The sequence below is a fragment of the Pteropus alecto genome, unplaced genomic scaffold, assembly GCF_000325575.1.
Source record: "Pteropus alecto unplaced genomic scaffold, ASM32557v1 scaffold57, whole genome shotgun sequence".
NCBI classification, from domain to species: domain Eukaryota; kingdom Metazoa; phylum Chordata; class Mammalia; order Chiroptera; family Pteropodidae; genus Pteropus; species Pteropus alecto.
In genome coordinates, this window is record NW_006442508.1 from 12,399,738 (window position 1) to 12,410,290 (window position 10,553).

The following is a 10,553-nucleotide window of genomic DNA, read 5'->3' on the forward strand; positions in this document are numbered from 1 at the left end:
GTTTATTGGGGTAACATTGGTTAATACAATTATATAATTTTCAGGTGTACATTATAATTTGACATCTATATATTCTATTGTGAGATTACCACCTAGAGTCCAGTTTCCTTCATATATTTGATCCCTTTCCTCCCCCAACTCCCTTATATTTAACCCTCTTTACCCTGTCTACCTCTTTCCTGCTCCCCCACCCCCTACCACTAGTCCATTGTCCATGTCCATGAGTCTCTGTCCTGTTCATCTGTTGCTTTTAGGTTTATATCCCACATATAAGTGATATCATGTGATTTTCAACTTTTTCTCTCTGGCTTATTTTGCTTAGCATGATTATCTCGAGGTCTATCCATGTTGTTGCAAATGACAGTATTTCATCTCTTCTTATGGCTGAGTAATATTCCATTGCATATATGTACCACAGCTTCTTTAGCCAATCATATATCGTAGGACACTTGGGTTACTTCAATGTCTTGGCCACTGTGAATAATGCTGCTATGAACATTGGTGTGCAAATATTTTTTTGGATATGGGTTCTCAAGTCTTTGGAGTAAATACCCAGTAGACGGATTGCTAGATCACATGGTAGATCAATTCTTAGTTTTTTTAACAACCTCTATACTGTTTTCCATAGTGGCTGCACCAATTTGCAGTCCCACCAGCAGTATATGAGGGTTCCCTTTTCTCTGCATGTTTTCCAATATTTGTTATTACTTGTTCTGTTGATTATAGCTATTCTAACAGTTGTGAGATGGTATCTCAATGTGGTTTTGATTTGCATTTCCCTAATAGCTAGCAATGTTGAGCATCTTTTCAAATATTTGTTGGCCGTTTGTATGTCCTCTAGGGAGAAGTGTCTGTTCAACTCCTCTGACTATTTTTTGAGTGGATCATTTGATTTTTTGTTGTTATTCAGTCATATGAGTTCTTTGTATATTTTGGATATCAGGCCCTTATCAGTAGCATTGCTTGCAAATATATTTTCCCATTTAATGGTTGTCTCTTTATCTTGTTGACAATTTCTTTTGCTGAGTCTAAGTTTTTTAATTTGATGTAGTCTCATTCATTTATTTTAGCTTTTACTTCCCTTGCTTTTGAGGTCAAATTCATAAAACCCTCTTTAAGTCCAAGGTCTTTTAGTTTAGTTCCTATGTTTTCTTCTATGCATTTTATTGTTTCAGTTTTCATATTAAGGTCCTAAATTCATTTTGAGTTAATTTTGGGGTGCGGTGATAGACAACAGTCCAGTTTTATTCTTTTGCAGGTGGCTTTCCAGTTTTCCCAGCACCATTTATTGAAGAGCCTTTCATTTCTCCACTGTATGTTTTTGGATTTTTTGTCAAAATTATTTTCCCATATAAATATGGGTTTACTTCTGGACTCTCAATTCTGTTCCACTGGTCTGTGTGTCTGTTCGGCTGCCAATACCGTGCCGTTTTCATTACTGTCGCTTTATAGTATGATTTGAAGTCGGGCCGAGTGATGCCCTCAGCCTCGTTCATTTTCTCAGGATGGCTTTTGCAATTTGGGGTCTTTTGTGCTTCCATACAAATCTGATGATTTTTTGTTCTATTTCTTTTAAAAAAGCCAATGGGAATTTAATGAGGATTGCATTAAATCTGTATAATCCTTCAGGTAATATGGTCATTTAAACTATGTTGATTCTTTCAATCCATGAACATGGAATATCTTTCCATTTCTTTGTATCTTCGATTTCTTTTAATAGGGTCTTATAGTTTTCATTATATAGGTCTTTCACGTGTTTCATTAAATTTATTCCTAGGTATTTTATTCTTTTTGCTGTAATTGCAAAAGATATTATTTTTTCCACTTCTTTTTCTGACACATTATTAGAGTATAGAAACGCTAAGGATTATTGAACATTGATTTTGTATCCAGAGACTTTACTGTATTCGCTTATGTTTCTAGTAGTCTTCTTGTGAAGGCTTTAGGTTTTCTATATAGAGAATCATGTCATCTGCAAATAGTGACAGTTTGACTTCTTCGTTTCCTATTTGGATGTCTTTTATATCTTTCTCTTGTCTGATTGCACTCACTAGGACCTCCAGTGTTATACTGAATAACAGTGGTGATAGTGGACAGCCTTGCCTTGTTCCTGATCTTAGAAAGAAGGCTTTTAGTTTTTCATCATTAAGTATAATGTTGGCTGAGGGTTTGTCATAGATGGCCTCTATTATGTTAAGGTACTTTGCTTCTGCACCGATTTTGTTAAGTGTTTTGATCATCAATGGATGCTGTATCTCCTCAAAGGCTTTTTCTGCATCTATTGATATGATCATATGATTCTTATTTTTTAATTTGTTTATGTAATATATCACATTAATCGATTTACATATGTTGAATCGTGCCTGTACCACTAGGATAAAGTCCACTTGATTGTGGTGTATAATCTTTTGAATATGTTGCTGTAGTCGATTCGCTATCATATTTAGAATTTTTCCATCTGTATTCATGAGAGATATTGGTCTGTAATTTTTTTTGTGTGTGTTATCCTTTTCAGGTTTTGGTATCAGAGTAGTATTGGCTTCATAAAATGAGTTGGGAAGTATTGACTGCTCTTTGATGTTTTGGAAGTTTGAAGAAAATAGATATTAAATATTTTTTGAATGTTTGGTAGAGTTCATCGGTAAATTCATCTGGACCTAGACCCTTATTTTTGGTAGGTTTTTGATGATTGTTTCAATTTTCATACTGCTGATCGGTCTTTTTAGATTTTCCCGTTCTTCTTGACTTAGTCTAGGAAGGTTGTATTTTTCTAAGTACTGGTCCATTTCTTCTAGGTCACTAAATTTAATGTTATATACTTTTTCATAGTACTCTCGTTTGATCCTTTGTATTTCTGCAGTTTCTCTCATTCCTCTTTCATTCCTGATTTTGTTTATTTGTGTCATTTCTCTTTTTTCTTTAGTGAGTCTAGCCAGGGGTTTGTCAATTGTATTAACCTTCTCAAAGAACCAGCCCTTTGTTGCATTTATTGTTTCTATTGTTTGTTTGTTCATTTGTTTGTTTGTTTTCAATTTCATTTATTTCTGCTCTAATTTTGATGATTTCTTTCCATCTGTTGATTTTAGGCCTCATTTGTTCTTTCTTTTCTAGTTTATTAAGATGAAGTGCTAGGTTGTTAATTTGGACTCGTTCTTGTTTTTGGAGATAGACCTGTAATGATATGAACTTTCCTCTTATGATCACTTTTGCCATGTCCCAAAAGTTTTGATATATTGTACTGTCATTATCATTCGTTTCTATGTATCACTTGATCTCTCTTTTTTATTTCTTCTCTGACCCAGTTATTCTTCAGTAACATGTTGTTTAATCTCCATGTATTTGTGGTTCTTCTTGATTTCTTTCTGCAGTTGATCTCTAGTTTCAAAGCATTATGATCAGAGAATATGGTTGGCATCATTTCGACCCTCTCATATTTGTTGAGGCTATCTCTGTGTCCCAGTATATAGTTGATTCTTGAGAATGTTCCATGTGCACTAGAGAAGAATGTATAAGCAGTTCTTTTGGGATGGAAGGCTCCGTAAATGTCAATTATGTCCAATTGGTCTAATGTATCATTTAAAGATGTTATTTCATTATTGATTTTCTGTTTGGATGATTTGTCCGTATCTGACAGTGGGGTGTTTAGGTCTTCTACTATGACAGTGTTTTGGTCTTTCTCCCTTTAGTTCTGTTTGTAATTGCTTTACATGTTTCAACTCCGTGATTGGTAGCATAGATATTAATGTTTTATGTCCTCTTGGTGCATAACTCTCTTTATCACTATGAAGTGTCCCTCAGTAGCTTTCTTTACCTTTTTTATTTTGACATCTATTTTGTCTGATATCAGTAATGCTACTCCCACTTTTCTCTGAATGCTACTTGCTTGAAATATCATTTTCTATCCTTTCACTTTGAGTCTATATTTGTCTTTGGAACTTAGATGTTTCTCCTGGAGACAGCATATGGTTGGGTTTTGTTTTTTGATCCATTCTGCAACTCTGTGCCTTTTTACTGGTGAGTTCAATCCATTTACATTTAGGGTGATTATTGAAATATGAGGTCTTCTTATAGCCATTTTATCTTTTGCTTTCTGGTAGCTCAGTGTTTCCATTGCTTTATTGTCCTTGTGTTTCTGTTTTCTTTATTTTGATTGACATTTGTGGGTTTTGCCTACGTATTATTTTGTTGTTGGTGTTTGTTTTATGTTAGATATTTCAGTTCTGAAAGTTATGTGTGTGGTTACCATTATGAATATGAAAAGAATATACACACACACACACACACACACACACACACACAGTTGTCCCTTTTCTTCTGTGCATGCCTTATCTCCATTCTCCTTTGTGAATTTGTATCTTTGAATCCTCTCCTTTTCAGTCATTGTTGTCTCAGTTTGTCCTTATGTATGCTGAACATTCATTACTATCTTGTTGTAACAATTCTCTTATTATTTAAGCTTATAATGCCCTGTTCTTAGTAAAGGGTGCACTCCTCTGCTTCTCCTTTCCCCTATGTGAATTTGGATCTTCGAATCTTCTTTTTTTAGTCATTTTTATCAATTTGTCCCTTCGTATGCTGAACATTCATTACTATCATGTTATAACAATTCTTTTTTTATTATTTCAGCTTATAATGCCCTGGTCTCAGTAAGAATTATGCTTCTCTGCTTCTATTTGCCTGATAGTCACTTTTCTCTTAATTATATATATTATTTTATCATTTTGTTTCAGGTGAGCTGACCCCTTTCAGTATTTCCTTTAGTGCAGGCTTTCCTTCAATTTTTGTTTGTCTGGAAAGGTCTTAATTTCTCCTCATATCTAAAGGAGAGCTTATCTGTATACATTATTTTAGGCTGGTAGTTCCTTTCACTTAATAGTTTAAATATTTGATTCCATTTATTTCTGGCTTGTAAGGTTGCACTGAGTAATCCAAGGATAATTTAATGGGTTTACCTTTATATGTTACCGTTTTTTTCCCCCCCTGGCTACTTTCAGAATTCTGAATTTGTTGTTGATATTTGATCATTTCAATACGTTGTGTCTTGGTGAAGGCCTTTTTGAGTTGAGATAATTGGGTGTTCTGTTGACTTCTTGAATTCCAAGCTCCAGCTCATTCCTTAGATTACAGAAATTCTCGTCCACTATTTGTCTGAAAATGCTTTCTAGTCCCTGCTCTTTTTCTTTGCCTTCAATAATGCCCGTTATTCTTATGTTTCCTCTCCTGATGGTATCAGCTAGTTCTTGAATTTCTCTTTCATTATTTTTCATCCTTCAATTTCTCTCTTCTTCCTTCTGATTTATTTCTAGATTTCTGCCTTCGATATCACTGATCTTTTCCTCCATTTGGTCGACTCTCTTTCCCAAGCTTGCTATATCATTTTTTAACTCTTGCTCTGTGTGTGTGCGTGTGTGTGTGTGAGCGTGTGTGTGAGCGTGTGTGTGTGTGTGTGTGTGTGTGTGTTTATCTCCAAATGTTTTATTTGCTTCTTTTTGAGGATTACAATATCCTTGATCTGCTCATCTACCTGTTATTGTAATTTCTGAAATTGTTGATTTCTCGTTTCGGAACTCAGTGTTTTTTCGGAAGTATCATCCTGAATTCTCTGTCATTTAAGTTGCATATTTCTATGTCTGTAAGCTTATCTTCTGGAGATTTTTCTCTTTTTTTCTGAAATGTCTTTTCACCTTGGTTGTTCATGGTGTTCAATGGACTATTTCTCCGCCTGGGCGTTAATGGAAATGTATTCTGCTTTTTTTCCAGAAAGAAGATTTATTATATAAGGGTCTCTTTAGCCTGCTACAAAAAAGGCATTTTTCTTTTGGTTTCCAGTAGGTGATATCTAACTCTCTTGGATCCCTGCTTTATATAAAGTCTTAATATTACCTTTGTATAATGCCTTTACTTTCTTGTAGATATTTGATCACGCTTGCTGTCCTCAGTTTTGGTCCCTGTCAGTGTTAGCAACAGTTTCAGTAGCATTTGCTCAGATTTCCCTGGGGCTCTGTACTGTTTGGTCTGGGAGGTTATGGGGGGAGTGGCCCTCTGGGTTGAGGGTTGGGGGCTGCGGCTCAGCCTTGGTTTTGCAACCACGGCCAATAGATCTCAACTGTTATTTCTCTGCCATCTGCTTCTCTGCTTTCTGCCTTGGTGACTGCGCTGTGCCACTGGATTCATGGAACTCACAAACTCTCCTAGGCAGGGCTGTTCAGAAAAGTCGCCACACCTAATCCCCTCCCCCTCCTCTTTCAGGTAGCTCCAGTGGTCGCAAGACAGCTTCTTTATTTCTTCCAGTCCACTGCCCAATACCCAGGTTCTGACCTGTCATAGCTCTTATGCTCAGATCCCATGCTCAAATGTGCTGGTGTATAGTTTGGTTGTTTTTCTGTTGAGATTTAGATGTTCAGCTTATTGTTGTTTCAAGGGGAGAGATCTGGGGATGTCTCTCACTCTGCTATGTTTCCTGGTTTCTTCATTTATCAAATTTTAATGGTTCATCCTACACAACAATATAAATATAAAAAATAACTATTTACTTATGTATTTTTTAAAAATATACTAATACAGAAAAATATGTGTTACTTTAAAATTAAGAAATGTCTATAGTTTTATATCTCTGTGGATATTTGATGATAAGTCTTTTAAAAACTGCAAACTAAGATTTTCTTTTTTTTAAATTAAAATTATAGGAGTAACATTCGTTAATAAAATCAAATAGGTTTCAAGTATACAGGTTATTAATACATTATATTGTGTGTTCACTACCCCAAATTAAATTTTCTACATCACCAAATATGTGACCTTTCCTTGCCCCTACCTACCTTCCCCCTCCTCCTTCCCTCTGGTAACCACTAACCCATTGTCCGTGTCCATGAGCACTGTTTGTCTGTCATATTTGTTTTTTACTTTTAGTTTTATATCTCACATATACATGAAAACATATGGTTCTCAACTTTTTCTGTCTGACTTACTTTGCTTAGCATAATAATCCCACATGTTGTCACAAATGATAGTATTTCATCTTTTCTTATGGCTGAATAGGATTCCACTGTATATATGTACCACGTCTTCTTTATCTAATCATCTATCAATGGACACTTTGGTTGTTTCATGTCTTAGCCAATGTGAACAATGTCGCTGTGAACATTGGGGTGCATACATCTTTGTGGACAAATATTTTCATGCTTTTTGGGTAAATATCTCGAAGAGTGATTGTTGTGTCATGTGGAAATTTTATTCTTAGTTTTTTGAGGAACCTCCATACTGTTTCTCATAGCGGCTGTACCAATTTACATTCCCACCAGCAGTGCCTGAGTGTTCCTATTTCCCCACAACCTCTTTGACACTTATTATTTGTCCTGTTTATGATAGCCATTCTAACAGTATCTCATTGTAGTTTTGATTTAAATAAGATTTTCTTTTTGAAGCCATGTTGTTTTTGTCTTTGCTTTATTTTCAGTTCATATTGTCACCATCCAAAGCCTATTCTTTCTTGTATCACAGAGATTGCTATTGCTATAAGGTGTTCTGCATCTTAGGTTAAATGTTAGCTGTCAGATATCACATTTTTCAAACCTCAACTTCTAGGTGACACGTAAGCATCTTGTTAATAGCTAATATGCTAGGGAGTTAGGGCAGAAAAATAAGTCATTAAAACATTTGCCAAAGATCATTTGGAACTCTTCCATACATTTGGCAAGAGAATCCAGCAGAGATGGTCATGTATTTTTTTCCTTAAGGTATCCAGATAAAGAGCCTCTATTACCCACTCCCTTACCCCCAATTTTTCATTATTTTTAGGCCGACAATCAAGATATTCTGCTTAGTGCTCTCCTGAATCCTGTACTGTCTTTATAAGTTCTTTGCTTCAATTTGTTTCTTTGAAGAGAAATAAATAGCATTTCCTTAAACACTGAAAAAGAAAGTCTTTATTTTGAAAATTTACAAATTCCTATAGAAAAAATAATTTGTGTCATAAGCACAGAAATAAACACCTTCAAATGGAAGAGTCCCAAGTATTAAAAGGTAAACTAGATTTTAGCATACAGATGTCCTTTCTTATACAAATTCAGACAATTGCAGGTTTGAGCAACTTATTATATAGTCATTGCTGCCTCTTCAATAACTCATTTTGATATTTTGTAATTTTCCAAAATGTGCCTTTGTGATCCCACAGGCTCTTAACTACTTTGTAATGAGCGTATATGAACAGATGGAAAATGTTTTCAATTTCAGAGAAAGACACTAATGGATGTCACCAGCTATTAGAAAAGCTCAGGTGACTCCATTTTCCAAGGAAAGGTATTGTCATAAAACTCTTCATTTTTTAATGAAATGTTTGCTCATTTATATCTAGATGGTAATTTAAGACTTCACATGTCTAAACAGATTAGAACTATAGTTGGAGGTTATTCAGTGCTAAATAGACTGGAAATCCCATCTCAAGACTCTTACCTGAAAACAGTAATGTCAATCCAGGTCATTTTATTAGAACAGCATAAACTACTGTAAAAACAACTTGCCCAAAGACGTAGTAAAGGAATTTAACTAACAAGTCAAATACATGCTTGAGCTTTGGTGATAATCCTTTTTTTTTTAAGTAAATTTCCTCTTTTAAAGTAAAAAACAAAACAAAACAAAACAAAACAAAACAAAAAACCTTATAAAGCAAAAAAAAAAAATCCATCTTTTAAAGTTAAAAAACCCCTTGTCCTCAATTTATGTCCCAAGCAAATATATCTTCTCAAAGAAAAACACATCGAAAGAATAATTATAACTTAGGTTATTCCTAAAATATAATCTATCTCATGTTAAAAAGATTTTTACTAGTTCTCTAAAATACAGAGTTATTAATTGTTAACTGTACAGTCAAAATTTATATCAGCTTCTTCTTTTGCAAAGCTCTTAGTCTAATATTCTATGCAAAGAACAGACTTCTGGTCTAATTAGTTCATTTTGAGCCATTGCTACCCTCTCTTTCACTTAGTAAAACTTTGGTAAAAAATAAATGCAATGCCATCTGTGCAATGATTGATCAAGCATGTGTTTATTTATTTAGAGTTCCACCAACAGGACTTATTTATATGAAGATTAAGAAAGAAGAGAACTAGCAATTACTTTCTAGCAAAGCAAATTTTTATAATTTTAAGGAGAGTTAATGGTTCTATTTTTTCCTTACTTTATATGAAATATTCAGTATATAGTTTGGATAAGTTCTTTCATCTCGTCAAGAAAAATAGATGGTCGAACACTATCCAGAATTATTAACGATAATATATATGTTTTAATAAAAGTGCTTTAATACAGAAAAAAAGTTTAAAAATTTATGAATCTAAGAGATATATCAAAAGCATATTGGAGTTTCTTATTTTATTTCACCTGACAAGCCACATGGCAGTGGCACTTTTGAGACTATATTACATAGTAGCAATGTTGCAGCAATGTTGCAGCAATGTGCATGAGAAAAGTCATTGCTTTTAAAATAAAACTACTCTAATGATGTCATCTGTTTCATTCTCAATGATCTTTATGCACAGATTCATATGTTTAGTATAACTTTCTAAACAAGACAAATGGTAAGCACCTCATAGTTTCCTTTTTGTTACTGAGGGAAGGAAGTTCTCATTTGCAGTTACATTCTTTAGCCAGGGATTATTGATATAATTTTCCTATCTTCAGTCTTCAGCTTTTATGAGTCGGTTTTGGTTTTTATTATTATGTTCAAATAGATCTTGGTCATATCGTATCTATTGTGTTTGCTTAAATTTCAAATCAAATCACCTTTCAATCATTTGTTTATATGCAGGTGGCTTTAAGTATGAATGAATTGTTTATAATAAAATGACCTCACATTTCTCATAGTATTTTAAACCTACCTTTGAATAAAATATAGAGTACATTGTAATATGGTTCAACAATAAAGGGATAAAATTAATTCATGAATTAAATCAATGTCTCTAAATATAGATATCTGCATTACAGTCAGCCATAAAATTTATGAAGAGATATGTTAATTTTGAATTTTGAATATTAACATTATAAAAACATGTAATTTTTATGCTTCTGCATTTTTACTCAAATGTATGTGTGAGTACATATATACACACAACTATATCATAAATGAGATGAATGGAAAATTAAATGTTGCAAAAGAAAAGATTAGTGAAATTGAAAATATAGTTATAGAAATTATTCAAAACATAGAAAAAACCCTCAAGTTGCCTAATATATGTGTAATTGGAGAGATGACAGAATATATTTGAAGTAATAATGGCTGAAATTTTTCCAGTTTTATAAAAATAATAAATTCATGGATTTAAGAACCTCAACAATCTCAAACAAGTGAATGTAAATGAATAAACAAAACTATCCCAAGTCAAATCATATTGTTCTGAAACATGTGCAGAGGTGTAAAGATATGGAATAATAGCAGATTTCTCATCAGAACAATACAAATGAGAAAACCATAGAGCAATGTTCCCCAACTTTATTTTCATTATCATTGTCACCCAAAAGTCTTTTAAAATATTTATTGTTCTAATCATTCCTGCCTGATG